At 30.5% G+C, this 12536-nt stretch overlaps 1 non-coding gene across 1 annotated transcript; it reads left to right on the top strand.

Moving 5' to 3' along the window:
• The first annotated feature begins 7304 nt into the window (after positions 1 to 7304).
• TRNAR-UCU (transfer RNA arginine (anticodon UCU)) lies at positions 7305 to 7376 on the top strand. Its single transcript has one exon. It is a non-coding gene; the product is annotated as a tRNA-Arg (tRNA).
• Positions 7377 to 12536: the final 5160 nt, after the last annotated feature.

The following is a 12536-nucleotide window of genomic DNA, read 5'->3' on the forward strand; positions in this document are numbered from 1 at the left end:
CCCCAATTCCATAAAAAGCCATCGCGGCCCCTTGTGGAATAAATGGAAAATTACTAATTTCCTGAGAAAAAAGGAAAAGACCCATACCGAGATAACTGGAAATTGCAACCAACAATAACCCCAATGAACCTAAAAAAATGATAAAGGCTGAAAAGATATTGCTTATTTTTCGAGACTCTGTTATAGAATAGATCAGTACTTCTTTTGATCTTTTTTTTAAAATATTCATTACCCCCTCTTTTTCTTTTTAAGAATAATAATTGTGGAATAAAAAACCCCAGAATTTTACTTGTTTCTAAAGTAATTTTCATCAACTGGCGCTACTGAAATGTAAACCTTTAGGGGGAATTCATCCAATTGCTTCCAGCTCTAAAAAAAAGATCTATAATATTTTTCCCTACTTACCGCCGTATCTAAAAAATCTTGTTTTTTTGAACATAAAGAAATAAAGAAGCCATTGCAATTGCCGGAAATACTAGACCCACTAAAGGAACAAAAATGGAAGGAAAGTTTATCATAAATAAGGGTACCTCGATTTACTATTTGTACTATATCTATTTTTATTTTTGTCGATTTTTATTCTTATTTTTATTAAAAAAGACAGTCTATAATCACTAGAATTCCTATATCTTTATACTTAGTATATAGGAATTCTAGTGATTATAGCTAAGCCGATATATATCAGAATATACCCTTTTATGATTCTTAGTATTTTTTTATTATTCTTTTATTTTATTACTTTGATCCTGTATGTTTTGATTTTGTATTTCAATTCCATAATTTCTTTCCTTTTTAGTCAAAGAAAAGAAATTATGGAATTGCAATAACTCAGTTACAACTCCCTTTAAAAGATTACGCGGTACGATTGAATCAATTAAACCCTTATTGAATAAAGATTCAGCTACTTGTGAATCTTCGGGCACTGTCTTATTCAATGTTTGTTCAATTACTCTTTTACCAGCAAATGCAATATAAGCGTTTGGTTCGCCAATAATGATATCCCCCAACATGCCAAAACTAGCTGTCACCCCACCCGTAGTAGGAGATGTAAGTATCGATACATAGAATAATTTTTGAATTGTTTGATAATAATATAAAGCAGAAGAAATTTTAGCCATTTGCATCAAGCTCAAACTTCCTTCTTGCATACGCGCTCCTCCGGACGAACATACGAGAATAAGAGGTAAAAGTTGATTAGTAGCATATTCTACCAAACGGGTGATTTTCTCACCTACTACGGATCCCATGCTACCTCCCATAAACTTAAAATCCATAATACCAATTGCTACAGGAATACCATTTACTTGACCTGTCCCTGTTTGAACAGCCTCAGTTAATCCTGTTTTTCTTTGATAAGAATCAATACGATCTTTATAAGGTTCTTCTTCTGAATGAAATTCAATGAGATCCAGAGAAACCATGTCTTCATCCATAGGATTCCAAGTACCCGAATCAATCGAAAATTCGATTCTATCTGAACTGTCCATTTTCAAATGATATCCACAGTATTCACAAATATTCCTTTTTGATTTCCAAAATTTTTTATAATTTAATTCATAACAATTTTCGCATTCAATCCACAAATGCGTCAATTGTTCACTTTCATGGAGATTCATATAATTTTCTACTAGAGTGGAATCACTATCATTTGTATCATTCGTACTAGTTATTAAACTAAAACTAGAATTCTCACTTTCACTACAATTTCTGACCTTACCTAAAAAGTAACTATAAAAATAACTGTCATTATATTCGACTATATTACCAAAAATGCAACTATCAACACAGATTTGAGAATGAAAATAACTATCAATGCAACTATTAATATAATTGTTCCAACTAAAAGGAGTATCATACATGGAATGATCGTAATCACTCTTAATAACAGTATTCAGATAGCTAGAAAAAACCCTTAGAAAAGAATGATTGTTGTTAATCTCCAAAGTTTTATTTTCAATATCTAAATATATGGAATAACTGTTCTTCTTATTATCCCTAACTAAAAAAGTTTTATCAGATAGGAAATCCTGTATGTTATCGACACCTACTAAATAATCAAAAGAATTATAACTAGAATTATCACGATCATCCCACCTCTGAATTTTTTTATCTATATCAGTTAAAATTTTGGGTTCTTCGCTTAGACTGGTATTCTCAATAGGACCAAGACTCTCCATTGATTTACTTAATTCACACCTGTATTCGAACTTCCTATTAAGTAACTTAGAATTGAACCACCATTTTTCCATAGAGTTTTTTCCTGTATTTCCATAAAAAAAAATGTATAGTCATTGGATGAAAAATCAAATAATAGAAATATTCCATTTTGAATATTCTATCTCATTTATTTACTATCAAAAAAAAGTATATAAATCAAATAACTAGAATTAATAACTGAAAAAAATAAAGAGCGAGTCAATATTAAAAAGAAATAACAATAAAATAAGAAGAAATATGAAATAAAAAAATCACCTCATAGGGGGGAATCTATTTAAAAGTCCAATTACTATATTTAGTTACTCTTTTTTTTCCTATATTCTCTCTTTTATCTCTATACAATTTTTCATTTTTTTTGAAGATTTATGAAAATTTCATGAATTGTCTGACTATATAAAAATTGCATTCTATGATTCTATATAAACAACAAGAAATAAAAAAATGAAGTATGAATATAACAAGAGAGCGGGGAGTTTTGTAAATCTATATACAAATAATCTACACCCCCTTTTTGATTTCATTAATTGAATTTCGTTTGTTGATTCGAGCTAAGTTCTATAAAAACACCTGCCTTTTTTGAAATATGCTGAACAGTTCCTGTAGGTTAAGCGCCCCTTGTCAAGGAAATGAAAGAATAACAGGAATATTGAAATAGGTTTAATTCTTTATAGGATCCACTTTCTGAAGATATCTTCCCTCTCTTTGGGGTCGAACATCCCTTAGCAACAATTCGATAAACAGCTCTTTGGGATAGATATAGATACCCCCCCTCCAAACGTACAGGAAATTTTTATCCCCGTACGGCTCGAGAATATCAAAAATTCTATGTATTTCGAAAATTATGATGTAAAATAGAGCAATAAAATCATCAAATCAATTAAACAATGACTGAAGTATTTTTCTTTCGTATTTTCTTTCTGAAAAAAAAAAACTCTTCCTATTTGTACCTCCATAACACTCAATTTGAAAAATTCTCAAAAAACTAAAAAGAAAACCAAGCAGCAGCTATTTCATTTATTGAGTGGTCTCTACTCCTCTTTCTTGCCCGTATTTCGTTTCTTTATCATTCATTTCTTTTTTCTAAAATTTTTGATAATAGAATTGATGATACAATTTGAAAATGGTATTTCCTTAATTCCCTGATTTTTTAGCTTTTCTTTGAATCTTTGGGTTTAGACATTACTCCGGGAATCTTCAATTTTTTAAAAAAATGGGAGCAACATACCTGTTTTTCTCTGAAAGAATCATAAAAAAAGTTAATTCCTGCGGATAAACTTTTTGATAAAAAAGCAATTTTACAAATTTCAACCATTTTTTTTGAACCTGGCTGAAATAAGATCCTTTCTATTTTTATAAAATAAACAGACTTATTAACTTTTTAGAATTTATTAAATTTTAGATACTTGCTCCCGAGAAATGAATAAATTCGAGTTCCATCATGTACTATTTACATCATTAATCCCTTTCCTGTCCCAAAAACAAAAAAAGGGGTCTAGTGGAACAGAACAAATGATGTCAAGTCAAGATCATGTTCGTTTGTAAAATACTAGAAAAAATGGCGGATATCAAAATCCACCCCTAATTTAATCATGTCTTTCAAGCCGCACGTTGCTTTTTACCACATCGTTTCAAACGAAGTTTTACTCTAACATTCCCTTAGCTTAGATCCAGTATGTAATTATCGAATCGTGAATAGTAGTGATTGATTCATTCGCTACATAAGAATCTATCCTTTTTTTTACGTTTCGGTTTTTCTTATATATAATGAAAACCTTTTTAAAAGTAAAGACATAAATGAAAATGAACTTGATATTCTAGCAATATATTTTCTACTCTATTCTATTTTTATAATTTGTAAAGTAGAAAAATGATAATTTTTTTTTTCAAAAAAAGGAGGGTCCCTTTTAATTATGCGATACAATCTGTATTCAAATATGATATACATCCTAAATAGATATGCTCTGGGACGGAAGGATTCGAACCTCCGAATAGCGGGACCAAAACCCGTTGCCTTACCGCTTGGCCACGCCCCATTTTCCATTTTACATTAATAAAGACTATTATTGATATTGGTTGTTCGTCAATTCCAGTTCAAAAATTTCTATAAAAAAAAAATTTTGCGACTAGTATTTTATATGCGTATCTACATATCTATCTATATCTATAAATGGATATAGATAGATAGGATAAAACTAAATTGATTGATCATTACATACAATTCAATTAAGATATTATATAGAAGGAAGTATGATTTCTTCAATTTTTTTGATTTCAGAATAAAAAATATTTTGAAACTGGAAAAGTTCAAATAAAAGAAGGATTCTCGAGATTCTTATCTTATTTGATTCATTTTTTTACTTTTATTCATAACTCTTTATTTTCCTTTTTATTGTATTATGTATATAATGCAATAAAATTGAAAATTAGAATGAAAAAAAAAAAACAAAAATAACTTTTATTTTTTTTAAAGAACAAAATGTTTGTTATGCTTAATATCTTTAGTTGGATCTGTATTTGTATTCACTCCGTCCTTTATTCCAGTAGTTTTTTTTTGGAGAAATTGCCCGAAGCCTACGCTTTCTTGAATCCAATTGTGGATATTATGCCAGTAATACCCGTACTATTTTTTCTTTTAGCTTTTGTTTGGCAAGCTGCTGTAAGTTTTCGATGATATTTTTAATTTGAATAATGTCGTAAAAAAATTCAGAATTTTTCAGAAAACTAAAACTCGAACATTTTAACAATTTATAAGATCAGATAAGTCTTACAGTGTGACTTCTGGATTCCAATATTGAAATTTTTCAATATATAGGAAAAAAAGGGACCTTCTCATCATTTACGTTTTTTGAATTGAAAAAACCTAATCCGATTATTCGATTGGAACCCCTCACCAATCGAATACCTAGATTACAGAAAAAAAGGATTTTTGGTCAAAAGAATTATTGATAATTTGTAATAAAATAATCTACTCTTACTATCAATTCATTTTCGAAACTCATATATATATATCTCCTCATATCCTAAAAAAACTTCATTTTTTAGAAACTTAGTATCTTAGTATTAAAAGAAACAAAATATGTTGTAATATAAGAGAATCTATTCTCTTTCTTTGTCGTTTTTTAATTATCTTGGAGATTTCATAATGCTTACTCTAAAACTTTTTGTTTATACGGTAGTGATCTTTTTCGTTTCTCTTTTCATCTTCGGATTCCTATCTAACGATCCAGGACGTAATCCAGGACGTGAAGAATAGAATAAGAAAAAAGTGGATTCTGTGTTTTCTTGCTTGTGCGGAATTTTGAAATATTTTTAGGATTTTCTCTATTTTAACATCTTTAACTAGTAAATAAAAAAAACAAGTTCAAAAAAAAATACCAAATTATCAACGGAAAGAGAGGGATTCGAACCCTCGGTACAAGAATTTGTACAACGGATTAGCAATCCGACGCTATAGTCCACTCAGCCATCTCTCCCCAATTGAAAAAAAAAAGAATTACTTTGTTTATGTTATATCACATAAACAAGAAGAACAAAAAGGGAGCTTAAAAAAAAAAGAGACTTGCTTTTTTTTTATTCTTTTTTATCTTATCTATCTTTTTTTTATTATTCTATATATTTTAGTTTTCTTTTTTTCTTTTTATACAGCCAATGAGCCCGGCCAGTACCTAGTCGGGCTCTTTTTCTTTTATTCCCATGAATATTGAAGAAAAATTCTTTATTTGAATATATTTTATTCGAAAAAAAAATATTTGTAAAAATATTTGTAATTAAAAAAAAAATAAGAGATACGGATAGATTCCTATGAGATAAAACCAAAATAAGATAATATAAAAATGTTCTCTTTTCTTACTCCCTCTCTTTTTTCTGGTAACGTAAATTGTATATATATATAACCTTCAGCAAAATAAAAAAATGAAAATTATCCCGTTTTTCAAATTTCATTAGAAGATTCTCTAATGAAACATGTCAATACTCGACTTATTAGAATATTATGCCTCCCATTTCTTTATTTTGTCTGATTGCTTTGTTCAACAAAAGATACAATAATGATATTGTAGCGGGTATAGTTTAGTGGTAAAAGTGCGATTCGTTTCAAGGACCCCCCAAAAGTTAAGGGATCCCCCATTTGATTCATATGCCGATCAAAAACTTTATTTTTTACTTAAAGGGACTCCTTTATACCCCTCGATGAATTATTTGCGGTATAATATACATTATTGTAATTTGTATACAAGAAGAATCAAATCGAATTTGACAAATTGAGTTTTAAAATTATGAAACATAAGTTTTTGGAATTGGATCTATAATCCGAATTTTTTGAGTATTACTAAAGGATCTATGGAGAGAAATATACAAAGTTTCTTTCTAATCGTAACTAAATCTTCCATTTTTTTGCATAGTAAAAATTGAAGCAAAATAGCTATTAAACGATTCTTTTAGTTTACTAGAGACATCGACATTTTTTTAGCTCGACGGAAATTTTCTTCTTTTCCTAAAGATTTTCTGAAATAGAAATAGAGAACGAAGTAACTAGAAAAAAAACATAGATTGTTAGAATATTGCTCTTCTAGAGGGATCATCTAAAAAGCAAGATATTTGAAACCTATTCATACAAAAAGGCTGACATAGATGTTATGGGTCAATTTTTTTTATTGTCCATCTCTTCATTCCGTAAAGGAGCCGAATGAAACAAAAGTTTCACGTTCAGTTTTGAATTAGAGACGTTAAATCAAAATGATGAATCAACGTCGACTATAACCCTTAGCCTTCCAAGCTAACGATGCGGGTTCGATTCCCGCTACCCGCTTCTATTTTATTCTATTTAAATCTATCTTTTTTCTTCGAGAATGAATCTAGAATTCTTAAAGAATTTGTCAATTCTTCATTTTCATTTCTTAATTTAGTTTTAGTTATATATATTCAATTATATTCAATTGATTTTTCTTTTTTATTTTTTTTTTCTTTTATTCTAAATATTTGATTTATTTTATTTTTATAATTTCTAGAATTCTTTATATTTGTTTGATTCTTTAATCTTTTTAATAAGGTTTAGTTAAAAAGGTTAAAGAATCAAATATAAAATAGAAGCGTCCATTGTCTAATGGATAGGACAGAGGTCTTCTAAACCTTAGGTATAGGTTCAAATCCTATTGGACGCAAGTTGTTTGCATATCTAATTTCAACCTTGTCCTTCTATTTTTTTTGATTTATTACATTTTGATTCGAATTCATTATATATAATATTCAAATGAAATAAAAACATATTAAAAGATACTAATTATAAAAATTGGAAAATTGAATTACAAAATTATTTAATGATTCATCAATTTTTTTCTACTTGTTCCTGGAATAAAAAGAGTTCCATCTGTTCTTTAATAGCGTCCTTTAAAAGGGCTTCTGCTTCCCCAGTGAATGTCTTGGTAGAAGATATGATTTCTTTGAATTGAGGTTTATTCGTCTTTAAGTAAGCACGTAACTCAACAAGAAATTTCCTTACCTGTCCAATTTCTAATGAATCAAGATAACCATTCGTTCCGGTATAAATAGTTACTATCTGTTCTTCCACAGTAAGAGGAGCTGATTGGGATTGTTTAAGCAACTCGCGCAATCGTTGACCTCTTGCTAATTGATTTTGAGTAGCTTTATCTAGATCAGAAGCGAATTGTGCAAAAGCTTCTAATTCTGCGAATTGTGCTAATTCCAATTTTAATTTACCAGCTACTTGTTTCATGGCTTTGATTTGAGCCGCCGATCCAACTCTGGAAACTGAAATACCAACATTAATAGCGGGTCTTATTCCAGCATTGAATAGATCGGCCGATAAGAATATTTGGCCATCTGTAATGGAAATTACATTCGTAGGAATATAAGCTGAAACATCTCCCGATTGAGTTTCAACTATTGGTAAAGCAGTCATACTTCCTTCGCCTAACTGAGAACTTAATTTAGCGGCTCTTTCCAAAAGACGCGAATGTAAATAAAAAACATCCCCTGGATAAGCTTCGCGACCTGGTGGTCTTCGTAATAGAAGAGACATTTGCCGATAAGCCTGTGCTTGTTTGGAGAGATCGTCATAAATGATTAAAGTGTGACGTTCACGGTACATAAAATATTCAGCCAGAGCTGCTCCTGTATAAGGCGCGAGGTATTGTAATGTAGCTGGAGAATCCGCTGTTTCAGCTACTACAATAGTGTATTCCATTGCTCCTCTTTCTTGTAAGGTAGTCACCACTTGAGCCACAGAAGATGCTTTTTGACCAACAGCTACATAAACACATATTACATTTTGTCCCTGTTGATTGAGAATTGTATCTGTGGCTACTGCTGTTTTACCTGTTTGTCTATCTCCAATAATTAATTCTCGCTGGCCCCGTCCTATGGGGATCATCGAATCAATAGCAATAAGTCCTGTTTGGAGAGGCTCATATACCGAACGTCTTGAAATAATACCGGGAGCGGGAGATTCTATTAATCGAGATTCCGAAGCTGAAATTTCTCCTCGACCGTCAATTGGTTTAGCCAGGGCATTTATAACACGACTCAAATAAGCTTCACTTACAGGTATCTGAGCAATTCTTCCTGTTGCTTTTACTGAACTTCCCTCTTGTATCAGCAAACCATCACCCATTAATACAACACCAACATTTTTTGATTCCAAATTCAAAGCAATGCCTATAGTACCTTCTTCAAATTCCACCAATTCACCCGCCATTACTTCATCAAGACCATAAATACGAGCAATACCATCGCCTACTTGAAGTACGGTACCAGTATTTACAATTTTTACTTCTGTATTATATTGCTCAATGCGTTCACGGATAATTTTACTAATTTCATCTGCACGAATGGTTACCATGAAAATATCTTAAATTTATTTTTTATAAGAAAAAAATGATGCCTATACTCTATTGTATAATAGAAAGCCTAATCAGTTATTTTTTTATTTCATCATCCCAAACATGCCAATATTAGCACTAACAGTACGTAAATGTAACTCGTTGTTCAAGCAACTATTTAGAGTTCCTAGAGCTCCCTGTAAGGCTTGTTGTAAAACCCGCTGTCGAACTTGATTAATAACTCTTTGTTGTTCAAAATCAATAGCTTCGTTTTTGTAATTTTCTAATTGTTCCAAAGTCGTATAAATTGAATTAATTAAATTCAATTTTTCTCGTTTGATCTCAGAATAGCCATTCACCCGAAACAGATCTGCTTCTGTTTCAACTTTCCTTAAGCGGGCCTGGGCTTTTTCGAGCTGTTCAATGGCGTTTTCCTGTAATTCTTCTGAGTTTCGAATAGTTCTCCAGATTTTCTGTTTTCGATTATCTAATAAATCACGTAATGAAAGTAGACTCTCTTTCCATCCATTTCAAAATGTCTATGATCTCTTCCCGAACCAAACATGAATCTTTCGATTCATTTGGCTCTCACACTCAATTACTTATCGGAAATTTACCAATTTTTTATGTAATGAGCCTATCCTCTCTTCTCTATTCAAAGTGAAAACAATTACCAATATAAGACTAGAATATTCGGAGGACTCTTTTGACCAAACAAATATATGTCAACAAAGTTGTTTTTTTATTCAAATCCAAAGACTTCTTTTGAATTTATACATAGGTCATCCATCGATTACGCATCGTACAAAGGGGAGGTTTAAATTCACCCGTTTTTTATTTCTCGCCATAAATAGGATTCAAGCCATTTTTTTTATCGACATGAGTGTTTTATATCGAAAAAAAATCGAATAATTTTTTTGAAACCGTTTCCTTTCTGTATTAATATAGCGGTAGAAAGAGTACTACACTGCGTATAGACTTCAAACTCTTTTTAACCATGGTAATAGTCCAAAATTTTTGGTAAATAGAGAATCAAAGTGGATTACCAATAAAGCGCGAAATGCTATGGTTCTTTAAGATTTTTCTTAATTTATTCAAAAAAGAAAATGAATTCAGAAGTAATTCGCGGGATTCTGCACATTTTCTTAATTCTAACTAAACTAAAAAGTGCAGTTTGGTTAAATCCAATTTATTCTTTGAAATAAACAACTCGCACACACTCCCTTTCCAAAAAAAACCAGTAGACCTAACACTACACTAAGATTTATTGGATTTGTTGCTAAAATATCGGTATTAAACACGAAACTTCCGGCGGATGGCCAGGAGCCCAAACAAAGGAAAGAATCGGTTATATTTTTCATATGATCTCATCTCCTCTTATGAATAGACTAATTATCTTTCTAATATTCCTATTAGATAGATAATATAATAATCTAATTGGAATATATAATTATAGAATTTGATATAATTTGGATTGGTCAATCAATTGGAAGATTCCCTAAAAGAATGATACTTCTTAGAATTAGATACCAGTTCTTTTATCAATTGCAAAATCTATCTAGTTTGAACACTTTCAAAAAATTATCTTAAAAGAAATAAAATAAAAGAGGGGTTCATTGGACTAAACAAAAAGAAGAAAGAGGGTGAATAAGTATGTGAATACCTTTCAATTAGTCCTTCTCCTGTGTTCTTATCCGAACAGATAAAGAATTGTAGGAGTGAATTATTAATATAATTCGAAAAAGGAAGTCCACATATGTATTTTTATCTTTTTAGGATTAAACAAAAGGATTAGCAAATAAAAGTGCTAATGCTACAACCAGCCCGTAAATTGTTAAAGCTTCCATAAAAGCCAGACTAAGTAATAAAGTACCCCGTATTTTTCCCTCTGCCTCTGGTTGTCGTGCAATCCCCTCTACAGCTTGCCCTGCGGCAGTGCCTTGACCAACCCCAGGTCCAATAGAAGCAAGCCCTACGGCCAATCCAGCAGCAATAACAGAAGCGGCAGAAATAATTGGATTCATGAGAATTTCCTCGTAACCTACATATAAAAGAAAGAAATAGTTAATGATATAATCGACTAATAAATTCTGACTTCATTTTTCAATTACCAAGACTTTTTCAGTTAAAGTAATTAATAAAAATAAGAATTAAAAATTGAAAATAATAGTTATTAAACGAATTACTTCGAGATTTCTTTTTTCGTCTCGAACTACATAGTTTTGGGGGTGAATCTGTATAATCTTTGTTCTTCTCTTACCTTAATTTTGGAATCATTCTTTGAATTCTTCGTTTTTTTATACAATTTCTTTAGTTTTTTAATTTTCAATTCACAATTAGAGCTGAAACGCAAGGACTTTGCTTTTCTATCCCTATAGAAATTGACAGTAATAGCGAGGCCTTTTTTATATAGAAAAGATTAGTTATTTCAGATATATGGTTAGTTCATATAAAACTAGTTCATCTATAATATCATATCACATATACATAGGTTTCTTCTATGCTGTAAACTAATTTTCTTTGTGTTTTAGATTCAATCGAAATTGAAATTCATTCTTTGAAACCTAAAAAACCTTGACTGATCCCCTCACTTCTATTTTTTTTATCATGTTTTTTTTTAAGCTCCCCTTCCCTCTTTTCTTATTCTCTTATCCCATATGGATACAATCAATCTAAATAAATTCATTCGATTTCATTAATGTTTCAAAGAAATATAGGAAATTGGGTGATCTAAATGTTTTTAATTATCTTTTGATCAATTGTTGAATTAAATGTGAATCAAACGAGAATCTACTAACATTCTATATAGTATCTTTTTATCACACATTGTAAACGTAAATATCATACAGAATTCTAATTCTAGCTATTCATTTTTTTTGAATATCCAAACTAATATATACTAATCGAATAGATCTATCTATATCTATCTATATATCTATAGATAGATGTTTATTTTGTAGATTCTATTGAGCCACAATATATGTGTGGCAAGCTAAACAAAAAAGACTATTTTTGAGAAAACTAGTCAATGATGGCCTTCAATGGATTCACCTATATAAGCCGCAGCTAAAGTAGCAAAAATGAGAGCTTGAATACCGCTTGTGAATAATCCAAGGAACATGACAGGTATAGGAACTACTAAAGGTACTAAAGAAACAAGAACAACAACTACTAATTCATCAGCTAATATATTTCCGAAAAGTCGAAAACTAAGGGATAAGGGTTTTGTGAAATCTTCTAATATGTTAATCGGTAAAAGGATTGGAGTTGGTTGGATGTATTTACTAAAATAAGCTAATCCTTTTTTTGAAAGACCCGCATAGAAATATGCAACTGATGTAAGTAAAGCTAATGCAACGGTAGTATTTATATCATTTGTGGGTGCAGCTAACTCCCCATGAGGTAATTGGATGATTTTCCAAGGTAAAAGAGCCCCTGACCAATTAGAAACAAAAATAAATAGAAACAAAGTTCCAATAAAAG

The sequence above is a fragment of the Vigna unguiculata genome, unplaced genomic scaffold (genome assembly GCF_037176805.1).
Source record: "Vigna unguiculata cultivar grain cowpea cultivar isolate G323 ecotype 2 unplaced genomic scaffold, ASM3717680v1 ptg000263l, whole genome shotgun sequence".
NCBI classification, from domain to species: Eukaryota; Viridiplantae; Streptophyta; class Magnoliopsida; order Fabales; family Fabaceae; genus Vigna; species Vigna unguiculata.